This window comes from Centropristis striata, chromosome 23, assembly GCF_030273125.1.
Source record: "Centropristis striata isolate RG_2023a ecotype Rhode Island chromosome 23, C.striata_1.0, whole genome shotgun sequence".
NCBI lineage: Eukaryota > Metazoa > Chordata > Actinopteri > Perciformes > Serranidae > Centropristis > Centropristis striata.
This window is the reverse complement of record NC_081539.1, coordinates 6,845,525-6,857,015: the sequence shown is the minus strand read 5'-3', so window position 1 is coordinate 6,857,015 and position 11,491 is coordinate 6,845,525. Positions and strand designations below refer to the sequence as shown.

The 11,491-nt window shown below is 39.0% G+C and overlaps 1 protein-coding gene across 1 annotated transcript in view; it reads left to right on the top strand.

Moving 5' to 3' along the window:
• Positions 1 to 5,896: 5,896 nt before the first annotated feature.
• The window catches only part of LOC131962009 (cadherin-20-like), a 114,691-nt gene continuing 109,096 nt past the window's right edge, over positions 5,897 to 11,491 (top strand). Inside the window, exon 1 of the mRNA XM_059326955.1 lies at positions 5,897 to 6,209. The gene's annotated coding sequence lies outside the window, so the exon portion shown is untranslated. The remainder of the gene's footprint in view (positions 6,210 to 11,491) is intronic.

Below are 11,491 nucleotides of genomic sequence, written 5' to 3'. Positions count from 1 at the left end.
AGGCTGGTTGAGTATCTAGAGCATGGGTCTCAAACTCGCGTCCCGTCGGCCAATTGCGGCCCTCGTTACGATATTTTGGGGCCCCCACCTTGATATGAAAGTTTAATGTGAGTTTTATATGAATAGCACTTTACCGTGTTGTGTGTGGAAGGTCCCTTTAATCACTTTTTTGGTAATTTTGTGTCTGTTTTTGGTCATTTTGTGTCTTTTTTTTTATAATTGTGTGTCTTTTTTGAGTCATTTTGTGTCTATTTTAAATAATTTTGTGTCTTTTATGGTAATTCTGTCTGTTTTTGGTTATTTTGTTTCTTTTTTAAATAATTTATTTTTTCTGTCATTTTGTGTCTTTTTTAAAAATATTTTTGTGTCTTTTTTGGTAATTCTGTGTCTTTTCTGTAATTTTGTTTCTTTTTTAAGTAATTTAGTTTTTTCTGTAATTTTGTGTCTTTTTCTGTAATTTTGTCTTTTTTGGTAATTCTGTAAATCCTTTGGTAATTTTGTGTCTTTTTGTCATTTTCTGTCTTTTTAAAAAAAAGTAATTTAGTGTTTTTTCAGTCATTTTGTGTCTTTTTTTTGTCATTTTGTGTCTTTTTTTTAGTCATTTTGTGTCTTTTTTTGGTCATTTTGATACTGCCTCCAGCTGCCCCCAGTTAATTTGAGTTTGAGACCGCTGATCTAGAGGTAAAGTTGGAGATTTGTACAGGTTAAAATGATTATTTCTACCCTTGTCAATGTCTTTACTATATTTTTGATTCATTTTGAAACTCCTTTCACAAATAAAACAGTTTATTTTTCATGGAAAACAACACAGACCTTTTCTGTGTAACGCCAAACTTTTGAGCAGTAGTGTACGTATATATGTATTTTACTGGGGATGTTGTGTCACCAGAGACAAAACTTCACCTTAACCTTTATTCAACTGAGAGTCTTATTGAGATTGAAAATCTTTGTTTGCCCATCTGTGACCTGGCCAAGACACACTGGCAGCGGAATGAATAAAATAAACACAGATAAAAGAAACCAAAACTCAAACATAGGGAATTTAAACGTCAAAAGAGAACATGTAAGAGTACATTCTGTAACCAGGTAAATTGAAAACATTGACCTCTAAAGAAATCTGCGTCTTTTCAATTTTAGATAAAAACATACTAGGAAATTAATTAATTCACTGTAAAATTGTGTGGTGCAACTAAAGCATCTGAACTGAGTGAATATATTAACAGAAAAAGCAGAAGTGTCCCACTTTGAGCAGTAGCTATTAGTGTCTTTGTACTGTATTTAAAGTGAATGTAGAATTTAAACGATTTGCAAATGATTGCATTCTGTTTTTATCTCACAGCATCCCAACTTTTTTTGGAATCAGGGTATGGAAAAAATGATTATACCACCCTTGTTTTCTTCAATTTCTTGTTCATTTTAATGCCTGGTACAACTAAATGTACATTTGTTTGAACAAATATAATGATAATAACAAAAATAGCTCATAAGAGTTTAATTTAAGAGCTGATATCTAGACATATTCCACGGTTTTCTTTAAAATGATTTTGCTTATTATCAAGAAAACCATGGAAAATGTCTAGATATCAGCTCTTAATTTAAAAACAAAAATAGCTCATTAGAGTTTAATTTAACAAAAAAGTAGACAAACATAGGATTGTCTTAGCAGCAAAATGTTGGTATTAAGTGCACTTTTTTAAGTGTTATATTCAATGAAACTGCTACTTAGACAACCTATTAAAAATTATTTTTTTAAAATACAAGTTTTTTTTATCATGTTTTTGCATCATAATGCAAGATGACTTGTTCTATTTAATTCATTTTTATGGTTTCCCTTTTATTGAAAATCAAATCTCCATTTTTGTTGTTATCATCATATTTGTCCAAACAAATGTACCTTTAGTTGTACCAGGCATTAAAAAGAACAAGAAATCAACTAAAAAAAATTGTCTAATATGTTTTTCCACTACTGTATATATATTGTAGATATATTTTGGATTTTTATCTCACAAAAGGTGAAAACCTGCCCTATATCCAGGATATAGTAGGCTGGGATGACTCCAACAGACTCCACAGGTCGAAAGAAGTAGGTCAGGGTTACTAAAAAATGTCAGCAATGGTGTGGGAAAGATATATATGTAAGAAAAAAAACTTACTCTGCCTTATATTTAATGACTTCTCTCCCAAACACTTTCTGCACCTTTGACAGTTCATACAAGAATCATCCTGATTTTGCCTTTTCTATCCATCTATCTATCTATCTATCTATCTAGGTCTTCCTTCTGCTTCTTCTCTGTCTCTGTGTCTGTTACTATGCTCCTCTAATTGTTTTCTCATCTCACTCTCCGGGGATGTGTAGGCATGGCCTTCTTATCCCGGCTGATCAATGTGATTTATAGGTTTACGGAGCGAGACATGCAAACTTTCTCATCTCCTGGGGATAAACCGAAGAAATCAATCACGCACACTCGCTGCGAGTGTGTGTGTGTGTGTGTGTGTGTGTGTGGGCCAATCCAGACCTGAAAACTACTTTCTCCAAAGACCATCATGGAGGCAGTAGCACTCTTCAAATTGAGCTTCTGTGTCTTAAGTTGTTCCTTTTTTCTCCCAAATAGTCAATTTAATCTTTATACTAGCATGGTGCTTTATGCTAAAAATACGCTCAGCTGAAATACACCTGGAAACACACAGTTTTTTTACATGAGTTATCATTTTGTGCCCGTGCTGATTAATTTGTTGATGCCGTTGCAACGTGCAGTAAATTGCCACGATGCAGATGGCCTCCTTGTTAACATAATCACGTTGGCCCTCAGGAGGACAGCAGGAAATCATATAGCTGTGGACGTAATTCCCACCAAGACTTGATGGTAATTGCTGCAATTTTTCCCGTGTTTTTGATGGCATTCAGCGTATTTAGAAAAGGAAAAGCAAGAATAAGCACGCTAGGTTCAGACCTGGACTGACTGTAGACTTGCAGCTTGTGTTTTTATCGATCGTCTACATGACTCAGACTGGCTGATAGAGGCTTAGGGACAAAAAAAAAAGAAGCCTTCCAAAGACTGTATTGGATAACACTTCTCTCTATATATTTTTTTAAAAACTTCCCTCTTTTTCCTTGATGATGGATCACACTGTGCACCTGCCAGACAGGTGTGTGACGTCAAATCAACATACTGCAAGCTGTGTTAGTCACAGCTTGACTTCCGCGGGATCAATACCAATACAGTTTAGTATTCAGAATCGGCCTTAAGCCTTAACAGAAGAAGAGTGATGTGTAGTGCATGTAAAAGAGTGAATCATCTCCATCTAGCTCCGGTAACCCCTTCAAATCCATCCACTCAGGTTAACGTCCTTTGGCACTAGCCAGAAGATAACTTCAAAAAAATATAAGGCAGGTAACTGCTTGTTAACCAGATTGAATTGTGTTTTTATTGGGGTTTTTTTGGCTTTACTTTGATGCACAGCAAAGTTTTCTCAGGGCATCTCGTTTCAGTTTTTGACAGTTTGTCACAAGCTTCGAGGAGATTACATTTTTTTTTACCAACTTTATTTTTCCTGTCATGGTTTAAAAGTGCACACAGCAGCAGCCTCAGGTAACCAGTCAACGAGCAGATGGTTAATGTCAGTGAGTGATGTTAAAAAAAGCAGAGAATCACCATAGTTTTAATTGATTTTTCAATATGTTTCCATGTGTGAAAAGACTACTTGATTACTGTAAGCAAATTATTTAAACTGCATTTGAAAGTCTATATTTTAATGAAATATTAAAGGTCCAACCTTGTTTAAAGTGAAATTTTTCATGTCTTTTTTGATCATAAAGCAGCTTGAAGTGTTATAAAAATACAGTCAAGACGTTCAATCCGCTGGTTAAAAACACACGTATTCAGATACTATCGGATATATAAGCAGAAAGTGCAGCTACAGTTCCATTACAGTCATTCCCCGGCTGCAATGATGGTGCAGAGATGCAGAGAGAGCAGATGGGGAAGATCTGACCAAAAAGAGCCGACTGGGATTTTTCTGACTTAAAGAGAGAGGAGCTAAAAGGTGGTGGATACTTATACTCTCAGACAGCCAGTTTGTGGATAAAAATAATGTGTTTTTTTTTTATCATTAAAGCATGTAAACGTGTTCTACTAGAAACCCAAAAATACAAGTATGGATCTGAAAATATATTTTTGAGGAAAAGTTTGTATTTTGGTCATTATTATGATAATGTTTACAAATCAGAAACTGTCAATCACACTAACTTCAATGTGGTATGAATGCAGCATCAAAACAATATAAATAAGCGCAGCACTATGTGAAAGTCTAAATATATGCATCCAATTTTGTAAAAAGTTGGATTTTAAGATATTTTCTGATTATAAAGCAGCTCGAAGTGCTATAAAAATACGGTCAAGATGTTCAATTCACTGATTAAAAACACACGAGTCAGAACTATATACGATATATAGGCAGAAAGTGCAGCTACAGTTCCATTACAGTCATTCTCTGGCTGCAATGATGGTGCAGAGAGAGCAGATTGGGAAGATCTGACCAATCAGAGCGGACTGGGCTTTTCCAGACTAAAAGATACAGGAGTCAGGAGCTAAAATGTGGCTTCTCTGACAGACAGTTTGTGTATAAAAATAATAAAATAATGTGTTTTTTGATCATTAGAAACCCAGAAATACAAGTATGGATCCGAAAATATAGATTTGCGGAAAAGTTTGTATTTTGGTCATTAGTATGATGTTTACAAATCAAAAACTGTTAATCACAATAACAATATGGTATGAATGCACTATTAGAACAATGTAAATAAGAGCAGCAGAACAGATGAAAAATCCCCATAGATCCCTATGAGAGCTAAATTCCCTTGTATGTGTCAACATAATCGGCATATAAAGTTGACTGTGATTGTGTTTCTATAGAAGGAAAGACGTAATTGGCAGTAATCAGGCACTAATCAAATCCAAATGACAATTACAGAGACTTGAGCCTCGAGTCTGACTTTGATTTGGTGACGTATGAACATGTCTGGGTCCGCTGAGCTCATCGGAAACGATCCGCAGCCTGCGGGGACGCAACCAGTTTACTGTCACTGGATGATTTTTATCTGTTTTCTAATGGCTCAATATCTTCAATTAGCCACAATTAGACTTGTTTAAGGACAATTAATCATTAATTAACTGAGGGAGGGAGGGCGGTAAATATTTACTTATTCATCATACACATTTCTTGTTTTGCTCATGATTATTTTATGAGCCAATTTTCTTATAATGTGTGCTCATGTGCGCTGCATTCTAATCCAACGGGGCTGGCGGCCCTGATTGCACATTCATCATGGATGTTAGACCATAATCTTTTATCCCTGCTTCAGACAGCGCGTTGATAAAAATCCAGTGGAGAGCAAGGACCACAAAGTTAATAGACTATCACTCCCCCTAAAAAGAACTGATTGTACTATTCAGCAGGGGTCACATACACAGTGAGAGGGGTCGGCGCAAAAGCGGGAACAAAAAGAAAAGCTGGGGGAAAAGTGAGTGAAGCGAAAGAGTGTATTTTGAGTTCTGTGGGTTAATTCGGTGCCTTTCAGCTACAATTGCCGTGTCTAAACATTCATGAGCCGGAGAGGGATGGAGGGAGAGAGGAGAGGAGAGGAGGGAGGGAGGGAGGGAGAGGAAAGAGGGGAATGGATGGAGCAACAGCACAGCGCTCAGACACAAGAGGGAGAGCTGGAGAGGCAGCCGCTGTGTGAGCTCGTCCACAACGCTTTGAGCAGGTAGAGCGAGCACGGGCAACACAGGAGAGAGAGAGAGAGAGAGAGAGAGAGAGAGAGAGAGAGAGAGAGAGAGAGAGGTGCAGGAGGGAGGAAGTCCTGTCTTTTCACCTGAAGATTACTTTGTCTCACACTTCTCTCACCCTGAGCGCTGGAAGGAGCAGCGAGGAGGGAGCAGAGTTGATCAGGAGGTGCCAGTTTTTACTCTCCGGTCTTCTTTTTTTTTTTACCTCTCCCCCTGGCTCTTCTACACGGGGGGTCAGCTGGACTTCTCTGCAAAAAAAAAAAAAAACAACCCCTGGTGATCAGCATCCACTGGCCAGACTGAGAAATAGAAACCTGCACGTCAAGGAGAGAAGAGTAAAAAGTGAGAAAACTGCAGTAAATGGCTCTGGCTGCAAGGAGGGAGAAGTTTCACTGAAAATCTACAACTGAGAGCTTCTAAAAGGTAGGATTTTTGATGTGTTTGAATGTGTCTGTGCTGAAATGCATCACCTCAACTGGTGAATTGCACCCAGATTGATGTGCAATCCCCTTTATGTATTGATTTGTTGCTCATGCTGATCAGAGCAACCTGTTACAAGGTAAGTCTGCCTGTTAGTGCTTGCAGAGAGTCTTCTATGTGTTGCAACTGCGAAGATCATTTGTTGACTTTGTGGAGCCGCGGCAGTTCACGGAGCCACATGTGGGGGAAAACGGTGTGACGGGGAGGTAAAAGTGGGGGGAAAAAAACACAAAAAGATAGAGAGAGACGCTGGGAATAAAGAGGAGAAATGACTGTGTTTGAGTGTTTGAATGAGCAGGGGGGGAGGCAGGGAATGAAGTGTGAAGGAGAGTTGGACTGGGAAAGACAGAAAGAGAGAGTAAAAGAGGAATAAGAGGAGGAGGAGGGATGGAGGACTGGAGTGGCGGGGGCTCGCTGGCAGCCAACTCAGTAACCAAGGCAGCTGACATGAGGGAGAGCCAACAGGGGACAGTGGGATTTCTATTTTTCACCCTTGCCGAGATACGCGGGGGCTCTGCCAAGTCCCCTGCCTCATCCCCCACGGATAAAGATTTCATTGTGCGGAGCTGTGACCGAATTCATTAAGCATCTACATGTACTCTCTCCTGGCCGCTCTTACTCTCTTACGCTCTCTCTCCTCCTCTTTTCTCCCCGGACTCTCTCTCCTCTCCTCTCCTCTCCTCTCCTTTCCACTCTCCGGCTCACATTCGTTCTCTCCCCCGTCTGCTCCTCCCCCTCTCTCGCTTTCAATATAGTCTCAACTGGCCCCGTAATCAGCTCGCGTTGCATCAACAGTTGCTATTTTGCAGTGAATAATAACGATAAACACATATGTTATGGCTCTTGAGGGAGGAGAAGTCTTTTGGCAAGACTGGAGCCAAAGTTTTAGTCAACCTTGGTGCATCAGCCTGGATGCAGCTGAGGCTCACGGGAGATTTAATGGATGGAAACTTGGTGACTTTGCTGGAGAATTTGGGGAATTTGAAGCCAGTAGAGGGTTGTGTGTGGTTGACCTTTTGGAGATTCAATGTTGCACTGAAATGTGTGTTTAAAAAAGAAGATGTGTTCAGTATTTTCTTGCCCTTTTTTTCTCCAAACTGCTGCACTTTCAAGAGGATGTGGTTACAGATTGTGCATTTAAATGCATAAAACACAGGTGCATCAATACATTAGAATATGATGGAAAAGTCAATTTCCAATAGTTCAAATTAAACAGCCCCAACCAAGTATTGAGTCATATAGATGGACATACTTTCCATATTAAACATACTTTTTACAATTGGTCTTTTGTAAAATTAAACATTTTTTGAGACAATGAATTTTAGGTCTTCATTAAATGTAAGCCATAATCATTATAATTTGAATAAATTAAGTAAATTAAGACATGAAATGTATCATTCTGTGTGTAACGGATCTATATAATGTGTTATTTCCACTTTTTGAATTGAATTACTGACATAAATAAACTTTTCTATGATATTCTAATTTATTGAGATGCACTTGTAGCTGTTTTCCATTTCAATTACAGTTTTTATTTGGTGGTATTCTGACTACAGTCGGTCATTTTAAATAGATTACTTGAAGGGATTACTTTTCCACCTCTACCTAGGTTTAGGTTTGGTCTGTTTGTATGTTTGTCAGCAGAATAACAGAAAAACTATCAACCTGATGGCCATGAAACTTGGAGGAAGGGTGCAACATGGGCCAAAGAAGAACCCATTATATTTTGGAATGGATTCGAATCACAGGAAAGACACACTAACAGTTTTAAAAGTAACCGTCCCAACACGTGAAAAGTGAAGTAAGAAACTATAATTAATAACACCTAATCACAGGACTCCTTGCATGTAAGAGGGGCTGCTTGTTGGGACAAATAAAGAGCTTTTTAGTGTATTGTTTGTCTACAAAGGTGTCTTTTCTTAGAGAAGAGGATGCCTGGAGTTGGAGGAAGCTGGCTTGAAATGATGTTTGTTGTGTGTTTTCACTGGATATATCATAGTCTTTTCATTCTTTTCCAAGTCATCACCCCTTTAAGGTAAAAGGCTGGTAAAAAGGCTCCTTATTGTTTCCAGGATGTGAGACACTTCGCTTGCGGTGAAATCAATAGCCCAGTAAATTCTTAATTGAATGACTGCGGGGCCGGGAGCCTGATGGTGCTTTATGGGCTACCAGAAGGCGCCTTTGAGAGCACGCGGAATAACAAGGACCCTGCCGGCATTGTTGTGGTCTGGGAAACAACGTCACGTCACCCGGCCAGGCCTGGCAGGCGTCAGCGTGGGTGTGTGTGTGTGTGTGTGTGTGTGTGTGTGCACTTGTACACCTGCCATGTCCAGTTGAGCCAAGGCCGGTGTCATATTACCCCTAATTAGCCTTTGTGCCTTTGAAATGCTTTTCTTGGCTCATTTGATCAATATGCGGCACATTTTCTCAGTGATATGTGACACCGGGGAGTGGTATCAGGGATGTCATCATGGTGATTGAAGACGGAAAACCACCCTCAGGCTAGAAACACGGCTGACGGGAAACGGACAAATGTCAAAACAAGATGCATGTTGCCTTTACATGAAACACCCTCATAGTATCTGGGAGCAGAGTGGATCCTTTTGTTGGAGCTGTAACTCGTCTGTCTGAGCAGCTGATTGATGGACTGACCTCGGGGCTCTTGTTGCCACTTGAGCACAAGCAAAAGACTACAATGCATACTTTTGGTGAACTTGCTCCGTGTCATGTTAGTGTTTTTCTGCAGCGATCACTTAGTTAAGCAGTCTGTTCACAAGGTCACAACCAGCTTGTTTTACTCTAAAAATTCTTGTTTTTGCTTCAGAGATGTCCATGAGAACATTTCAAAAATAATATCTCTCAGAAAAAAAGCTGTCAGGATAGTTTGAGAGTGGCAAAAAGCTCCTTTCATTCAGTCATGGAAAAAATTATTAGACTTTTTTAATGCCTCTTACAACTAAAGGTACATTTGTTTTGACAAATATAAAACAAAAATTTATTATCTATTTCAATCATTCCACATATCAATATTCCATCAAAATTTTCCAACAGTATAGAATATTCCCATACTTCTCCACCACAAATATAATTATTAACAAAAAAAAGCTCAAAAGAGTTTAATTTAAGAGCTGATATCTAGATATTTTCCATGGTTTTCTTGATAATAACCAACATCATTATCAAGAAAACCATGGGAAATGGCTAAATATCAGCTCTGTGTCATGTTAAGGTTTTCACCCATCACTTAGACACACCAGTCTTTTCACAAGCTCACAACCAGCTTGTTTTACTCCAAAAAATCTTGTCTTTGCCTCAGAGATGTACATGAGAACATTTCAAAACAAGATCTCTTAGTTCGAGTTTGAGAGTTTGAGTTTGAGAGTAGCAAAAAGCTCCTTTCATATATTCATATCCAATTCATGCAAGCCTACAAAACCACCTATCCAATCAGTACCAAACAGTCCAGACATGTCTCACCAAATACTCCAACTGTTGTTTTTTGAATGGTTAAAGATTGGACCATGTGTCTTTATCTGATGGAGCATTGTATCAGCGGGAAGCAGTGCTATCCCCTGACAAATAAATCTGTCATGATTTTAAATGCAGCAATAACGTCAATATTATGTCAGTTTCTTTGTGAAAAGGGAGGAAGTCTTGGTGGTTAGATGGGTCAAAGAGACACCAACCTTCTCCTTCCCACACTCTGTGTAACCTTCATAACTGCGTCCAATAGATTTTCTTTTTAAAATATGAATTGAAACTGTATCCAGTCGTTCCAAAACCAAACCGATTCTTTTCCCCCCCTAACCATAACCATGTAGTTTTGCTGCCTCAACATAACTAAGTAGTTTTTGTTTGAATTCATAATGTTAACCATGTGTTTAAAACTTCACCATCAATGCCTACATTTATTCTGACGTTATGTTCAGCTAAAGTATAGTCTCAGCCCGATAATAACCCATTTAGGCCTAAAACGCCTGGAAAAAATGCCTCTGTAGCAGATAGAAATGAAATTCAACAAGTATTTGAGAGCTTATAGCTGTTATATCTGAGCTCCCTCCACTAGTCGTCTTCCACCATGATTTCAATTCTGGAAAAGTCCCATAATGCATTGCGACACTCCCACATGTATTCTGATGCATTTCATTGGCCAAGAGAACGAAAATAGGTGGAAAAAAACTACAAATACTACAAAACGACAAATTACACAAAAATTATATTAAGTTGCTTGTTGACAACCTCGACTCATTGTTGACATGTTATTGATGAGTTTCATGTTCTGTTTACTGATTAGGAGGCCACTGGTTGCTGTCTGTTGCCGGGAGGGTTCTGAATTAATATTTCTGTGGCATCATTGTGAAACATCTGTAGCCCCGGGGCCTCAAAGTAATATTAAGGGCCCTCTGGCTGCAAGGATTAGAAATATTAACGTGTCTGCAGCCTCCAAATGAGCACTTTTTCCAAATGCATCTGTTTAGCAGTGCACGTTAAAGAAGAGGCACATGGTAGAAACGGACCGAGGCAGCTAAAAATACCACTGTAATTTAAACTGTCAGCTCCGAAACAGCTAATGCAACTCCTCCACCTTAAAGAACACCTGCAGCAAGTAATAAGTTCATTCCTGTGACATTGTTAGTTTTCAAACACAAGCAAACACTTCCCCCTTTTCCCCTCGGTGTGCATGCAGTACAATAACGTGTGTAATTCGTATGTGTGCACGAGTCATTGTTTGTGTGTTAGCCGGGAACAAATTCCTCAATGCCCGAGCCTGATCACGCACCACAAGATACAGGTTTTCATTTCATTAAGCTGCTCCTGCAACTCCCTCTCAACTCAGACAGTGAATTATTCTATCCCCTCTTGGGCTGAAGAAAGCAATCATGTTTTCACTTCATTTTTTTTTCTTACCAGGACTTACTGACTCTCAGGCAATGGATCCATTGAAAATGAGAGTTGCTTAAAGTAATAGACAGAAACACCTCATCTCTGAAATTAATTTGAATTGATTCTCCCTGGTCCTTTTCCCCTCCTGCTCTCACAAGGTTTTGAGAAGGAAATTTTCAAACGTTCAAGGCCACATGTAAAAATCAATTTCTAAATGAAGCAGATCCGAGCGATGAGCCGTCTCTCTCAGCAGTGCTCGCTGTGGACAGGGGAGCAGCCTGTACACATAGCAGACTTGCTCTAACTGTTGCATGGTAACTAACGCGCGCTAGAGCTCATTA